The sequence below is a fragment of the Octodon degus genome, unplaced genomic scaffold, assembly GCF_000260255.1.
Source record: "Octodon degus isolate 3935 unplaced genomic scaffold, OctDeg1.0 scaffold00082, whole genome shotgun sequence".
NCBI classification, from domain to species: Eukaryota; Metazoa; Chordata; class Mammalia; order Rodentia; family Octodontidae; genus Octodon; species Octodon degus.
In genome coordinates this window covers 7515264-7528571 of record NW_004524658.1, presented here as the reverse complement: position 1 = coordinate 7528571, position 13308 = coordinate 7515264, and positions in this window count along the sequence as shown.

The following is a 13308-nucleotide window of genomic DNA, read 5'->3' as shown; positions in this document are numbered from 1 at the left end:
AACATGTCTATAACGCAAATGGTCCAAAGTCTCTTCAAAACTGCCAAACTCAAAGTTTCAGGGTAGAGCTTACAGTTGCTTGAAATTCTCTGCTTGCTGTGAATTCTGCTCACTTCAAATGAAACTCATACATCACACGTCAAGAAAGACAGAGCCATCTGAAATTTGCCGGTACCAACCAAGCTGAGGCAGGCTGCTGTCATGCTGCCCCTGACAGGTTTTGATAGTATCTTTTTCTTGGCGTTTATGTTATTTACTGGGCAAATTCCAAGTAATGTCAATGCTGATGAATACAAAACGACCACTGTGACTGTAGTACCACCTTTGCCCAGGGTACAGATTTTGTTGATCTCTAGCAGTTTTTCAAAGTGGAAGTGATGAGACCCAGTAGAGGTTGGCAAATCAGTTCAGTGGGTCAGAATAGCATTTAAAAATAAAATCAAGTGGGAGAAAATGAAAAACAGCAGATTTCATAATTTTAAAAAAGTTTCATTTTATGAAACTTAAATTTTAATTTTGTGTGTGTGTTTATATGTGTAATGTTTAGGTTTTATATAAAATCAAATGCTTTTCTCACAGTCACAGGGAATAAGTTTAGAAATCACTGACCTGCAGCCAAAGTTGGCAAACTGGAGTCAGTAGTCTAAACCAACCCATTATATATAGTTTATATGGCCTACAAGTGAAGAATGGCTTTTACATCTTTAAATGTTTGAATAATGCTCAAAAAAGGAGTATTTTTATGATGTGAGGATTACATGATATTTAAATTTTACTGTCTACAAAATATTAGTGGAATAAAGCCACACCTGTTTGCTTACGTATTGTCAGTGGCTTCTTTAGCAGAGAATATAAGTATTAAAACAGAGACATCTTATGGCTCATATAGCCCAAAATTCTTACATGTTTATGGAAAAAATCACCAACCCCAGATCTAGAGTACTCACTTTCATGATGTATTTTTCTCATGTCACAGTATCTGTTTAAATTGGTTTATAGAAGAAATGGGGAAATGATCTGGCAAAAGATTGGACTAGGGTCCCCAGCTGAGGTGTCCTGGACAGTACTGCTGTCCCCTACATCTTCTGGAGTCTTCTATTGTAATCTGTGTGCTATTCCCCTGGCATCTGTGTCCTCAATGACCTGACCCAGAACTCCGCAGAGCCTGGTCCTGGGCTTCTGGAGCAGCCTTGTCTGCCCATGTAGGAGCTAAAGTGCCCAGGAGTCGAAGCTATTTCAGCCAGGTCTTGTGTCAAGACTCAAGTATGCAGGTTAATTTTTTTTTCCTCAAGTCATGAAGATGAAATGCTGAAGCATAACTTTCACTCCAGAGTTGCTCTGTGGTTTAAGCCTGAAGTTCTCTCCCTCTAGACTTCACCTGAATCACATGGTTCCTTGTTTTCTCTCCTTTTTGAATCCTATTGACCTCATTTCCACTTAGGTTTCCCAGGGCACTTTCTTAGCATTTAGACAGCAGAGAAACCTTGGTCTTAGGTTCCTGTTTTGGGAACTAAGACTAAGAGACAGGAAGTGGAGGCTGAAGTTCACAAAAGACAACTGTTTTTGACAAAACTCTGGCTTAGTAGGTGCCACCTACTACGTCTTGCTAAATACAGAGTCCTTGCATGTAGTCATTGTTCAGAAAGGGGAAGGGCAGTTTATTTAAGATGAATTTACTATCAATTGTAACTTCAATTCTAGTTCCAGTTGATCCAATGGGCAACTAAAAATCACTCTGTGATTCTTTTGCCTTCGATTGACAAAGTTAGACTAGCACATTTTTAAAGTTTCCTCTATCTTTCACAGTCTCCTTGTGAAGTGGGTGGTTTAAACTGCTGTCTGGATGCCGATTAACCCTGGTTAAGCCTTATGATCTACAACCTTTCAGTGCTTCAAAATCTATAGTAGAGAACACTATGCACACTGCAAAGGTGCTGATCAACTTGGAACCCAGTGCCCCAAACACAAGCCCAGACACTTGGGGCAAGAGGACGATCAGCAGAACCCAGTGACCTTACTTTCTTAATATAGAACCACTATGTGTTGTTTTAGGCTTTAAAACCTTGTGCTCTGCCCTACTTTCAATCACAACCAGAACTCTGCTATATTGGGCTTCCTGTTTGGCACCCACTCAACAAAGTCTGTTGTTTTCTATCCGTTAGTCCTAATAATTACTAATTACTGCATTAGTCCTAGAGGGTTATCAAGGTGAATTTGAGAATTATGAGCATTTCAAGAGAACCAGCAATCTCTAGGTGAACGCTCAAAGGGTCAGAAAAATCTGAAAGGGAAATGACAGGTGTGGGGGGTTGAGATCACTAGGAGATGGTGTCACTTTATTTTTACCTTGCCTGCTATGAAAAACCCTATGTCACACAGGGGGATAGAGAAATCCTCTTATATTGTTGGTGGGAATGTAAACAAATACAGCCAGATGGAAATCAGTGTGAAGATTTGCAAAGAACTAAAAATAGAAATTCCACTTGACATAGCCCTGTCAAGAGCTATGGTATGGCATACTTCTGGTATCTTCCTAAAAGAGTTAAAGACATCATATTAGGGCAATTCATGCCTAGCAATGTTTATAGCAGCACAATTCATAATAAATAAATCTTACAAGGAACCTATATGTCTATCAACAGACAGATGGATTTTTTAAAAAAATCTTTTATTTATTTACTTGGTACAGGGTCTTCCTGTACAGCTTGAACTCATAGTGATCCTCTTGTCTCAGCCTCCCCAGCACTGGGATGATAGGTGTGCACCACCACACCTGGTTTCAGTGGCTGGCTTGGCGCTGGGCTGGCATAGCTTGCAGTACTAGGGATCAAACCCCAGTTTTTATGCTTGCCAGGCAGGTGCTTAGACTGCCAAGTTATCTCCCTGGCCCAGATAGATGGTTTTTTTAAATGTGGTATTTATATGTAATGGAATACTATTCAGCTATAAAGAAGGTTTATAGACCTCCTGAGAGATTTTAGGAAAATGGGTACACTTGGAAAACACAATGTTATGTGAAATAACTCTGATATACAAACTTAAATATCATATGGTATCTCTGATTTGAGAAATGCAAAGTACAAATAAAGAGTAAAATTAGATTAATAATAGGAAACAGGCACGTTGCTCTTCTGCAAAGGGAACTGGTCTAAGGGATCGAGGCTTAAGGGAGAAGGAAAGGAAAGGGCCACAAAAGATTGAAGGTGTGTTACGCACATGTATCAAATACTCACAATGAGCATGAACATTATACTGTAAACAGTATATAAAAATAATGATAACAATAATAATGAAAATTGAGGCCAGGAATCTATTGTTCCAATTTTAGTAGATGTGCTGCTGTAGCGAGCACCGGGGAAGGGAATCTAGAGATGGAGGGAAGTAAGTAGTGAGGGGAAAGGGAATAAAAGAGAACCAAGATGTGCTATGTACGTCTATCTACTCCCTAAGATGAATGTACACTTCATCTACTAAAAACATGTTCTAATAAAATAAGAAATATCTTTTCAACCAGGTCTGAGGACCCCTAGAGAGTCTGAATATATATTTCCTGAAGCCTACAAGTTCTTTACACAAGATTAGTTTTAATTTTATTTATTGGAATAGCCCTCTCAGTGATTAAATATAAAAAATTCCATTATCCAGATTCTAGATTGTGATCGCATTCAACTGAGTGCTAGACCTTATCTTCCTTTGTCTATCATCTTTGAGAATTGTGATAAAATGAACATTCTATTTTTATTTTTTTTCCACAACAAAATTAGCTTTACTCCATACTTTCAAGCTTATCTAAGTAATCATGATCTTACAAAATGTTTGAAATGATACATGAAAGGACAAAGACAAGATAAGAATCATTCAAAATCCTACCACTCATACCATAAATATTTTGAACATCTTTCTCTGGATTTTAGCTTTTTATGAGTCAGAAAGCGAATCTGACAGCCACCAAGTTGGCAAGCGTCAATGTCAAAACGATACAATCAGCCTCAGGATGAATTCTTTCTGAGTTATTATGACCAAGCTGCTTTGCAACTGAGTGGCATTCTCATACACAGAGACTTAAATTTGAAAAATTTTAATAAATTAAAAATTGAAAGTGAGGTTGGGGAGATGGCTCAGTAGAATAAGTGCTTCCCTGGCAAGCGCAAAGGTCTGAGTTCAATCCCCAGTTCCACCAAAAATAAATAAATAAATAAATAAATAAATAAATAAATAAAATTGAAAGTGACATCCTGAAAATGAACATAATTAAAATGAGTAATGTACTAGTTTAATTAATGAGAGATAATGAGAAAAGGCCAGAAACTGGCTTAAAGTGAGGATGATGCATTTGGGCCATGTGAAAGCCACAGGACCTAGTGCTGGGGTAGTTTAGACTTTCAGCTAAAGACAAAATAGAAATAATGATAAGCAAATTTTTATCATTTTGATTCTCACCCTGACTAACTGTATATGCTGGTGCCCATGAGCCAGGCGGCTGCACTGAGGATAGCGATGTGTAATAGAGGGGGTCACGCTTGGAGTGCCTGCCATCCTAGTCTTCTAAATATGTACTTCTTGTCATGACATACCATTTATTGCCATAATATCTCTCAAGTAAAGGGCTTTTTTTCTTTGCTCCGAATGCCTTCAGGGCAGGTTTGGCTGGCTTGAGTTGTGGGGATCGAACCCCAGCAACCTGAGCCTGACTGCTTTGTTGAAGCAGCCACTTAAAGAAGTGAGCTAAGGGGCAGGCCCACAAGGTTTTTTTTTTAAGGGTAATAAATGAAGCAACAAAAAAAGACACAAGAATAAGAAAAAAAATGTCACAGGTCTGTCGTGTCACAATTTCTGTATATGGTTAGATTTCTAAATTTCTTTGTAAAAATATGTAAATGCTTATTTCTACTTTTATAAAATTATTTTTCCTTCATATTCTGTAAGGCTTAAAGTTCAACATATCAATATTTGATGGAAAATACCTGTTCCATGATATGCCAAAGATGTTTGATATTTACCGAGCTGCATATATGGCAGGATAATAATTAGCTTCTCTTCCGGAGGGTTAACGACCTAAGTTAGCAGTTCAAAACTGGATAAAAGGAAGGGCTGTATGGTCAGCCAACATTTTGGCCCTAGCCTTTCAAGGTCAGTGAAGACTCAGGACATAGGAGAACCTATATTGTAACATGTAACTCAGTTGTACTCCAAATTTTCTGATCAAGAAGATTATGGAGCCACAGAGGAATGTGATCGATGATGTATAGTGTGACTGGGGAAGAGTCACATGGAGAGAAAAAACATTCTCTCAGGCTTTCACAGAGAGAAAATTGGTCAAGCAATGACTGTAACTCATCCTCATGGTTGACACTTACAAAGGATCTACAAAGTGTGATACAGGGTTACAGGTTAAATCCTGAGGGTACTTGACTGACCTTATCAGATACAGAAGTTTCATTTCTTGTTATATAGACCTTGCTTTATCTTGGTCTTAACCAGCCAGCAGAAAAGTATAAAAACGAGGTATATAAAGTAAATTCATATTAATATGATGAGCTGTAAAAGGCTCAAGTCAATAACTTCTGAGGATAACCCACTAATATTATAGACTGCTAACAGTGTTGGATTGTTTAGCTGAATTCAAACACCTATAGTATTTAGATGCCAATAGAATATCCACCTCTGACAGGACAAAAAAAAAAGTGATACAAAGGAAAGATCATTTTGTATTTATATATACAAAATAGTTAGAATAGATATAGTTAGGATAGATATACAGCTACTTTCGCTTAATTCAATGAGAAGAAAGAGGTGTGCTAATAGTGTTTGGACAGGATATCCTGTCTGCTTCTTGTACTATGGATAACCACTAAGAAGAAAACAATGTACAATGTATTGATTATTGAAACTGTCCTATTAATCAGCTTTGAAACTGTCTCATTCATATTTATTTCTCAATAAAAAAATTAAAAAATTTATCATTTTATTTCCAAACATTGTGAATTCTGTGTTGAAATTATGCATTTTTGGAGCCGGGGAGATGGCTCAGTGGAATAAGTGCTTGCCTGGCAAACATAAGGATGTGAGTTCAATCCCTGGTTCTGCAGAAAAAAAAAAATGCATTCTCAACATTTGCAATAAAGTAGATTAATATATTTTTTTTGTTTCCCAATATACTTAATGTATATTAACCCTAATTTTTTTTAAAAAAGAGCAAATTTAGTTTTCAAGTGCCATGATCATTAAAATTGGTCCATAGTGATGGTTAAATATTGTCTGATTATTCTGACTTACAAATATAGACCTGATGTTTTGGAGATATTTCATAGCATTAATTTCATCAGTGAGATCATTTTTAGCACAGCATCATCCGTTAATATGGTTTTTTTATTACACAGATTTTTCAAGCATTTAATTTGTAAGTTGTCTTTGGATTTATATTTTTATCAAGCTAAAGGTGCAGAGAATACGCTGATTTCTAGCACTTGTACTTGCTAAGGTAAAATTTATGACAAAACCTTAGGACAACAGTGAGTGTAGAAGAAATCACTTCCCTTTACAGGATTTCCATATTACTCAAACGTGACAAATCCTAACGTAAGGCTAAGAAGTGTGCTGTGATGCTGTGGAGACTTTAACTTACATATGTGCATATTTTTTCTTTTTATCAATAGGACCTTCATGCATACACAGTATGCAACTTGAAATTTTACTTAACAATGTGTTGGAGAACATCTTCATTCATGGCTCTAGGGTATTCTGCCACAGTGGTCAGCCAATTCCAATACTGGATATTTCTGCTAGTTTCAGATTTGAACTCTCAGAAGGTATGTACAACGCACACCCTTATTCTTTTCACAAATATGTAATGGTAACTTCATGCAAGTAAAATAACTGAATCAAACAGAATATATCTTTAGGTTTTTAATAAACACTGTCCAGCTGCTTTCCAAAGGCACTGCATTGGTTTCCTATCCCATCCAGGTTATAGAAGTTTACCTCCTCGCACCAACATAGAATACTGTATTATAGAACTTTTAAATCTTTGTAAATTTATCAGTTGAGAAGTAAGAACTGTATCCAAACTGAGTGTTTTCAACATATATAGATGCTGTTTTCTGAAACACAAAATCATTTCAAAGTGTTATTACATTCATTTGATCTATTTATCATTATTCATTTTCTCAGTGAACTAACCACTGTCATATAGAGGTTTACGAACTTTTTTATATTTCAAAAAAGTAATGTTAAAACTACACTTTCAGGGATCATTTCTATAGTTGTTACAAAAAATGATGCTCTCACTTAAAAGTGTTTCAAAACTTGAAATTCTTGGGAGTTTTTTTTCTGCCTGAGACATCTACCCTACCTGGTGACACACAGAGCAACCAGATGAGGCAGTGGGATGGGCAGCCTGGCACCGCTCTTGACCTCTGTACTGACGCAAATACAGCCCCAGCTGTCCTGATTTCCAAGATGTTCCGAGGAAATACCTCTCTCAGAGATGCTTTTACTTAAATAAGGGAAAGTTTTCTCCTTTTGTTTATAAATTCTACAGTCTTATTTCCATTGGTACAGACTGAACAGAAATGGATAATACCTACACAAACAAAAAACCATGCAGCCCATTTATCCAGGTGACAGGAACAGCATGCTCCACTGTGCCTCTGCACTTGAAGTTCTTATGCCACAGGTTCTATATCCAATCCATCCTGAGATCCCCCCGCCCCTGTGCCTGCCAGGATGGCACACAAATGAACCAATGAGTGGGCTGCAAACCTGCACGGCAGCACATGGTTTCTATTACCTTTCTCATTCTTACTCTTAATTAAGCTTTAGTCTTCAGGGAAATCCCTTGGAAACTACTAGAGTAGCTGAGTCTGATTTAGACCTTTACAAAAATTGGTGATAAAATTAACAACAACAAAAAAACCTCTCTGAATCTGCAATTGACTTTAAAACAATGCTTCCTGTTATCAGTTCTATCTGTTACCTTCATCCAGTGACAGGCGCCATGATTATCATTTGGTTACTATTACTAAGTGAAACAATCATGTCAGGTACCACATCATTGAGGAATTTGACCATGTCACAATTCAGGAGACAAAAACTTAACAATGATCAGTAAGAAAAGTCTCTTTGAAGTGAATTTTGATCTGTCTTGTTGTGATCATGAACCCAGCCAACTTTATTGGATGAAGAAATGTCCAGAGAAGTAAAGCACAAATCTGGGTTGTTGGGGTGGTCATGGAGATGTGAACCTGGACACCACGTGTGGCTCCTGCCCCTTCCTTTCTTTGCTTTTCCCCTGGTCATCTTCTTGGCTACTGTGAACTAAGTAAGTCTTTTTGGTCTGCCGTCCCTGCTGCCCTGGCATTCCTGCCTGGGAGCCTACCACCCATGGACAGAGTTTGTCAAAACTGTGAGCCAAATTCACCTCTCCTACTTTAAATTGAGGGTGTTGGGTATTATGTGTCCGTAATAGTAAAGTCCATCAGTGTAGTTATTCCCCAGATCCTTTCATGTTTTAGCAGAGAATCATTCAAGTCCCACAAAATTTACACTTTCAAATGTACAATTCAGTATTTTTCAGTATACTCACAAAATTGTGCAGCCATTACCACTTCTAATTGCTGAATGTTTTCACCATGTCTAAAAGAAACGCCCTATTCCTGGGTCCTTGATGAACACTAAACTACCTTCATTTTCTTCTACTTAGCTCTAGTTAATTATGCCTCCAGCCTTGGGGAGGTGGTGGTCATTGGTATGATAGCCTTCAAGAATATTTTGTTTCTGTGATTCTGTTCTCCTTCTGTCACCATCAGTAAATGCCACTGAACCAGCACAGAAACCTCAAGGAAGTTTCAGTATGGCAATTAATTTTTTTCATACAAAGAAAGGCTGGGTTGGGCTTAACTGAAGAACGTATGGATTATAGTCTTTGCTGAAGTAGAATACTGATTGTCATAGATGACTGATGGCCACATTTTTTCGAAGAGAAAGCAGCAAGGTGATTACTTTCAGAGTTAAAGATATCTGCCATCACAGAAGAAGGAATTGTCTTAAATTCATTAGCAAAGTATAAAACTCTTAATTTGCGATAGTTTGCCAACAATTCAGATGTAGTTAAAAAACATGGCAAGATGTTCAGGAGAGAGCTGCCTAGGAAGATGTGAGAAAGAAAAGCAGATCCAACGTCCAGGTGTTGGCCTGGCACTCACAGCTATGTTTGTCTTCCTGTAGCCTTAAGTTTCACAAAACACTAAAATAAGGCCACTCTGTGACCCTAATAGACCAAGATCTCTACCCTATCAAGTCTGAACATGGACCAACATATGAACATTGTTCAAACCACAAAAATGATCAAGCATCCCTTTACCCAAGCTAGCAGGAATGAATACTGCTTGCTTACCAATCTGAGCATTAGCTTACATTCATTTTTCTCATCTTTGAGATAAGACTTAAGATGAAAAATCATAGAATTACCCTTGTGATCTGATAGCATCTAATCCAGAGCAGAGCCCTGCTTCTTGGCATGCTCCTCAAAATCATGTACCACAATCCCAAATCCTACAATAAGTTTTTTCCCAACACTTTTTACTGATATTTCCCACAGCCCTTTTTCATTGCGGTGCACATAAGAAGACATAACTTGGTCATCTGCGGATGTGTCCCTGGTGGTGTTTGGCTGGAAGATGTTGACTCGGGAACAGGTGGTCGTCCTGTAAAGGCTGACCTTAGCAGATGTGCAGGGCAGGGTGTGCTCTTCTGAGAGTTATTTTATGTTGTATAAAACACTAGTTTTCCTTGTGCTTTGTGCTGAGTGACTCCATCTTATAAAACAGTAGTTTGCTCCACCTTGAGTCAAAAAGTTAAGGCAGAATGATTTGGTAGTTTGTCTGTACAAATAGATAACCAACAGGTGTCAGAGACACAAAGCTTATCAGAAGGAACAACCTCTAGCTGCACAACAAAAGCATAAGGCACAAATTGATAACATTAATCATGCTAATAAAAATTACCCTCTGTAAACCTATCAAATTAAACCAGGGGCACAGGAACCATGACTCACCAAAGCCATATCAGGGGAAAATAAGCTCACAGACTTGTTGAAGGCACCAGACCAACAAAAGATGTAACCCCTTCACCTGCATCACATAAAAGGAGAGGCATTGGACCCTGGGGCACCGAGAAGCACACATGGTGACCCGTCATCAGATGACCTGGTGAACATGCGTGAGGTCCCAAGCACCTCAGGCTCAGTCTCCCTGCCTGATGTGACCCTCTCAAATCATCTGCTATCCAGACCTGGACTTTGAACACTTTCTATGCTTTCAAAAAGCCCCAACCCGAAATAAGCTCTGCCCACTCAAGCTCTGCCCACTCTCTAACCCTGTCTGGCCATCTGCAACGCCTTTTCACATCTCTGTAAGTTATCTGCCTTGGCTTTATTCCTCTTGGAATACTGCAGCTGCTGCCAGCCACTTCGTAGCTGTTCTGTGACCCATGTATGATTTGAATGTTATAGATGTAAGTAATTAAAATCAGAATAAAACCCAGCTCATGGCTATCAGGTGAAATCTAGAGTACCCAGCCAGCTGATGTTGATGATAAACCTTGTGAGTTTATCATTATTAAATAAATTATTTTCTTTTTCCTTCGGTGGTACCCTGGATTGAACTCAGGAACTTGCACTTGCCAGGCAAGTGTTTCTTCTACTGAGCTATCTCCCTGGCCCTTAAATAAATTCTGACCTTGTAAAAAGACATAAATATGGCCTTTTAGCAGCACAATTTTCTCACAACAGGGGACAAAGAAAATACATTTCCTGAAATTATTTTACCTCCCTGCCTGCCACAGGTAGAACCTGAAATTCCATTATGAGAATGTTATCCTTTGGGTGAACACTTTGTCTCTGACTAAAGCAGAAATGTACTTAGAGAGGAAATTATTCTTTAAACATTTTCAATCATAGGTACATGACTTTAAGTAAATCTCTCTCACATTTCATTTATTGTTTAAATTTCCTCACATTTTAGAGCTTCAGAAATTAAGACATACCCTATGATTTGTGGCACCTAAAATTCTTTGAAACATGATATTTCTGAGTTTCAATTTCCTCTATTATGAGTACTAGTAGTAGATTAAATACTAGTTCCCAAGCCTCACTATCTCAAAGTTTTTGCTTATGTATATGTGACTATAATGATATTCATATATTATTTCTTCTTCTTCTTTCTTCTTTCTTCTTCGTGCAAGAAATCAAAGCACTACATCACTGAGCTATACCTGCAACCCCCTATTTGTTCTTTATAACAATTCACTTCTAAAATTTAAGATAATGTGACTTTTACTTTCTAACAGTATTCATAAAATTCGAGGCCAAATATGCTTATAGATATCCCTACTATATAAAGTAATTTAAAGTATTAAAATACATAGACAACTATAAACATTTATAAAAATACCTGGGGGTGCTCCATCTAGGTCATTTAGCCTTCCCCCAGGACAGCTGTGCTGTGCCTGGACAGGCGGAGCCAGCCACCCTCTAAGCATCTTTGTTCTAGTGTTTGGTGCCCTCATGATTCCAGGCCAGAGATACACCATCTACCTCCTAGAGTTAAAAACCTAAGGTTCAAAGCTGGCATGACAAACAGGATACAGACTTTTTCAAACAAAAATATATCATGTTAACTACTGATATTGCCTTTACATAAGGATAATTGTGCTGAAGTTACCAGACCTTGAAGTATAATTAGCTTTATGTTGCACAAAGCATAGTTCTCTTGATATTGAAAACATACGTGAGAGATTTCAGATAGGATCTTTATTTCAAAAATATTACTTTTCTTTCTTTTTTCTTTTTTCTTTTTGCAAGGGACAAAAGGAAAATGGATTTGTTCTAAACAGCCTGGGAAAATCTGTCAGAGGAGAAAAGATTTTATAAAGTATACATGTTCTTCCCTTTTCACCACTAGCTGGAGGTCCTCTTAACCCGCTCCCCTCCAAGGTGGTGGTGGGCATTGGCACAGCCTGAGAATTTGTTAGAAATGCAGACTCTTAGGTCTCAGTGGCAGCCCTGCTGAGCTGGAATCTGCTTGTTTCCTGGCCCCAGGAAGTTTTATGGGTATTAAAGTTTGAAAATCTCTGCTCTAAACCACACAAACCTGTAATGGCTATGCACACCTAAAAACAGCCTTTCACAGATATATCCCAAAGAGGCAGCGAGGAGACCAGAGTTCCGATAGTTAAAAACAGACTCTCATGTGTTTCCCCTCTAACACCTTTGAGGGATACCATATACAGAAGATGTAGGAAATGAAAGTTTATTTAGGGGATAAAAAATACAGTTTATGGGCCAGCCAAATAGCTCAGCGGAGTAAACCACCTGCTTAGGAAGACACAGTGTCTTGATTCCACGCCTGTGGTGCTGGCCCTGCCCCCAGGGTGCGTTGAGACTGAGCGTGGTGGCTCATGCCTGTAATCCCGCTCTTGGGAGGCTGAACACAGGCGGATCACTACAATTCCAGTCTATGTAGTGAGACCCTGTAGACCCTGTATTAAATTCCAAAAACAAACAAACAAGCAAAATACAGTTTAAAGTAAAATCAAAACCCCAAACCATATATTGGAGGGGCTGGGGCTATAGGGCACTAATTTTCTTCCTCCTTTCCACCAAATCTCAGTACTGTCTCTTGTACCCACATTCACTGGGCCAGAAACACAGCTGTCCTACGCTTCAAAACCACAGATGTTCTAGTAACTCTTAAGTGTAAAGGGCCATGTAAAGTATAGCTGGGCTATATGAATTTTCTTCACATGAAAAATAAAAAAAAACCCTCACTTTTACATTTTTAGGAAGAAACATTTTCCCTGGAAAGGACAGTCCAGAGGACTCCCATATTCATCTCAGGACCCCTGTTCCTACACTCCTTCCTTCCTCTAGTCAATATCCAACAAGTATTTATTGAATGAATGAAACTACTTTCCTTCTTGGGCAGGAAGTCTCCTTTCCTTCTCAGCCTTTGTGGAAACTAGACTCTTGCCAAGGGTCTTTTGATATAATTTTGCCATCGTAGTAAATGAATACATTCAAAATTATTTTTAAAAATTCTAATGAATTAAGCAGAAATTTGTTATTGGAAAGGCCAAATAAAATGAGCCAATCAGAACACCATAAGCACAAAAGCCTGTGACTGCTCCTCATTAATAAGATCATCTATTACATGAAATGCACTATGATACTGAAGGTAAAACTGTTCTTATCTTTAGCTTGTTCACTTCTTGGTCTCAGATTTCCAGACTCCAGTGTTACCACTATTTCAT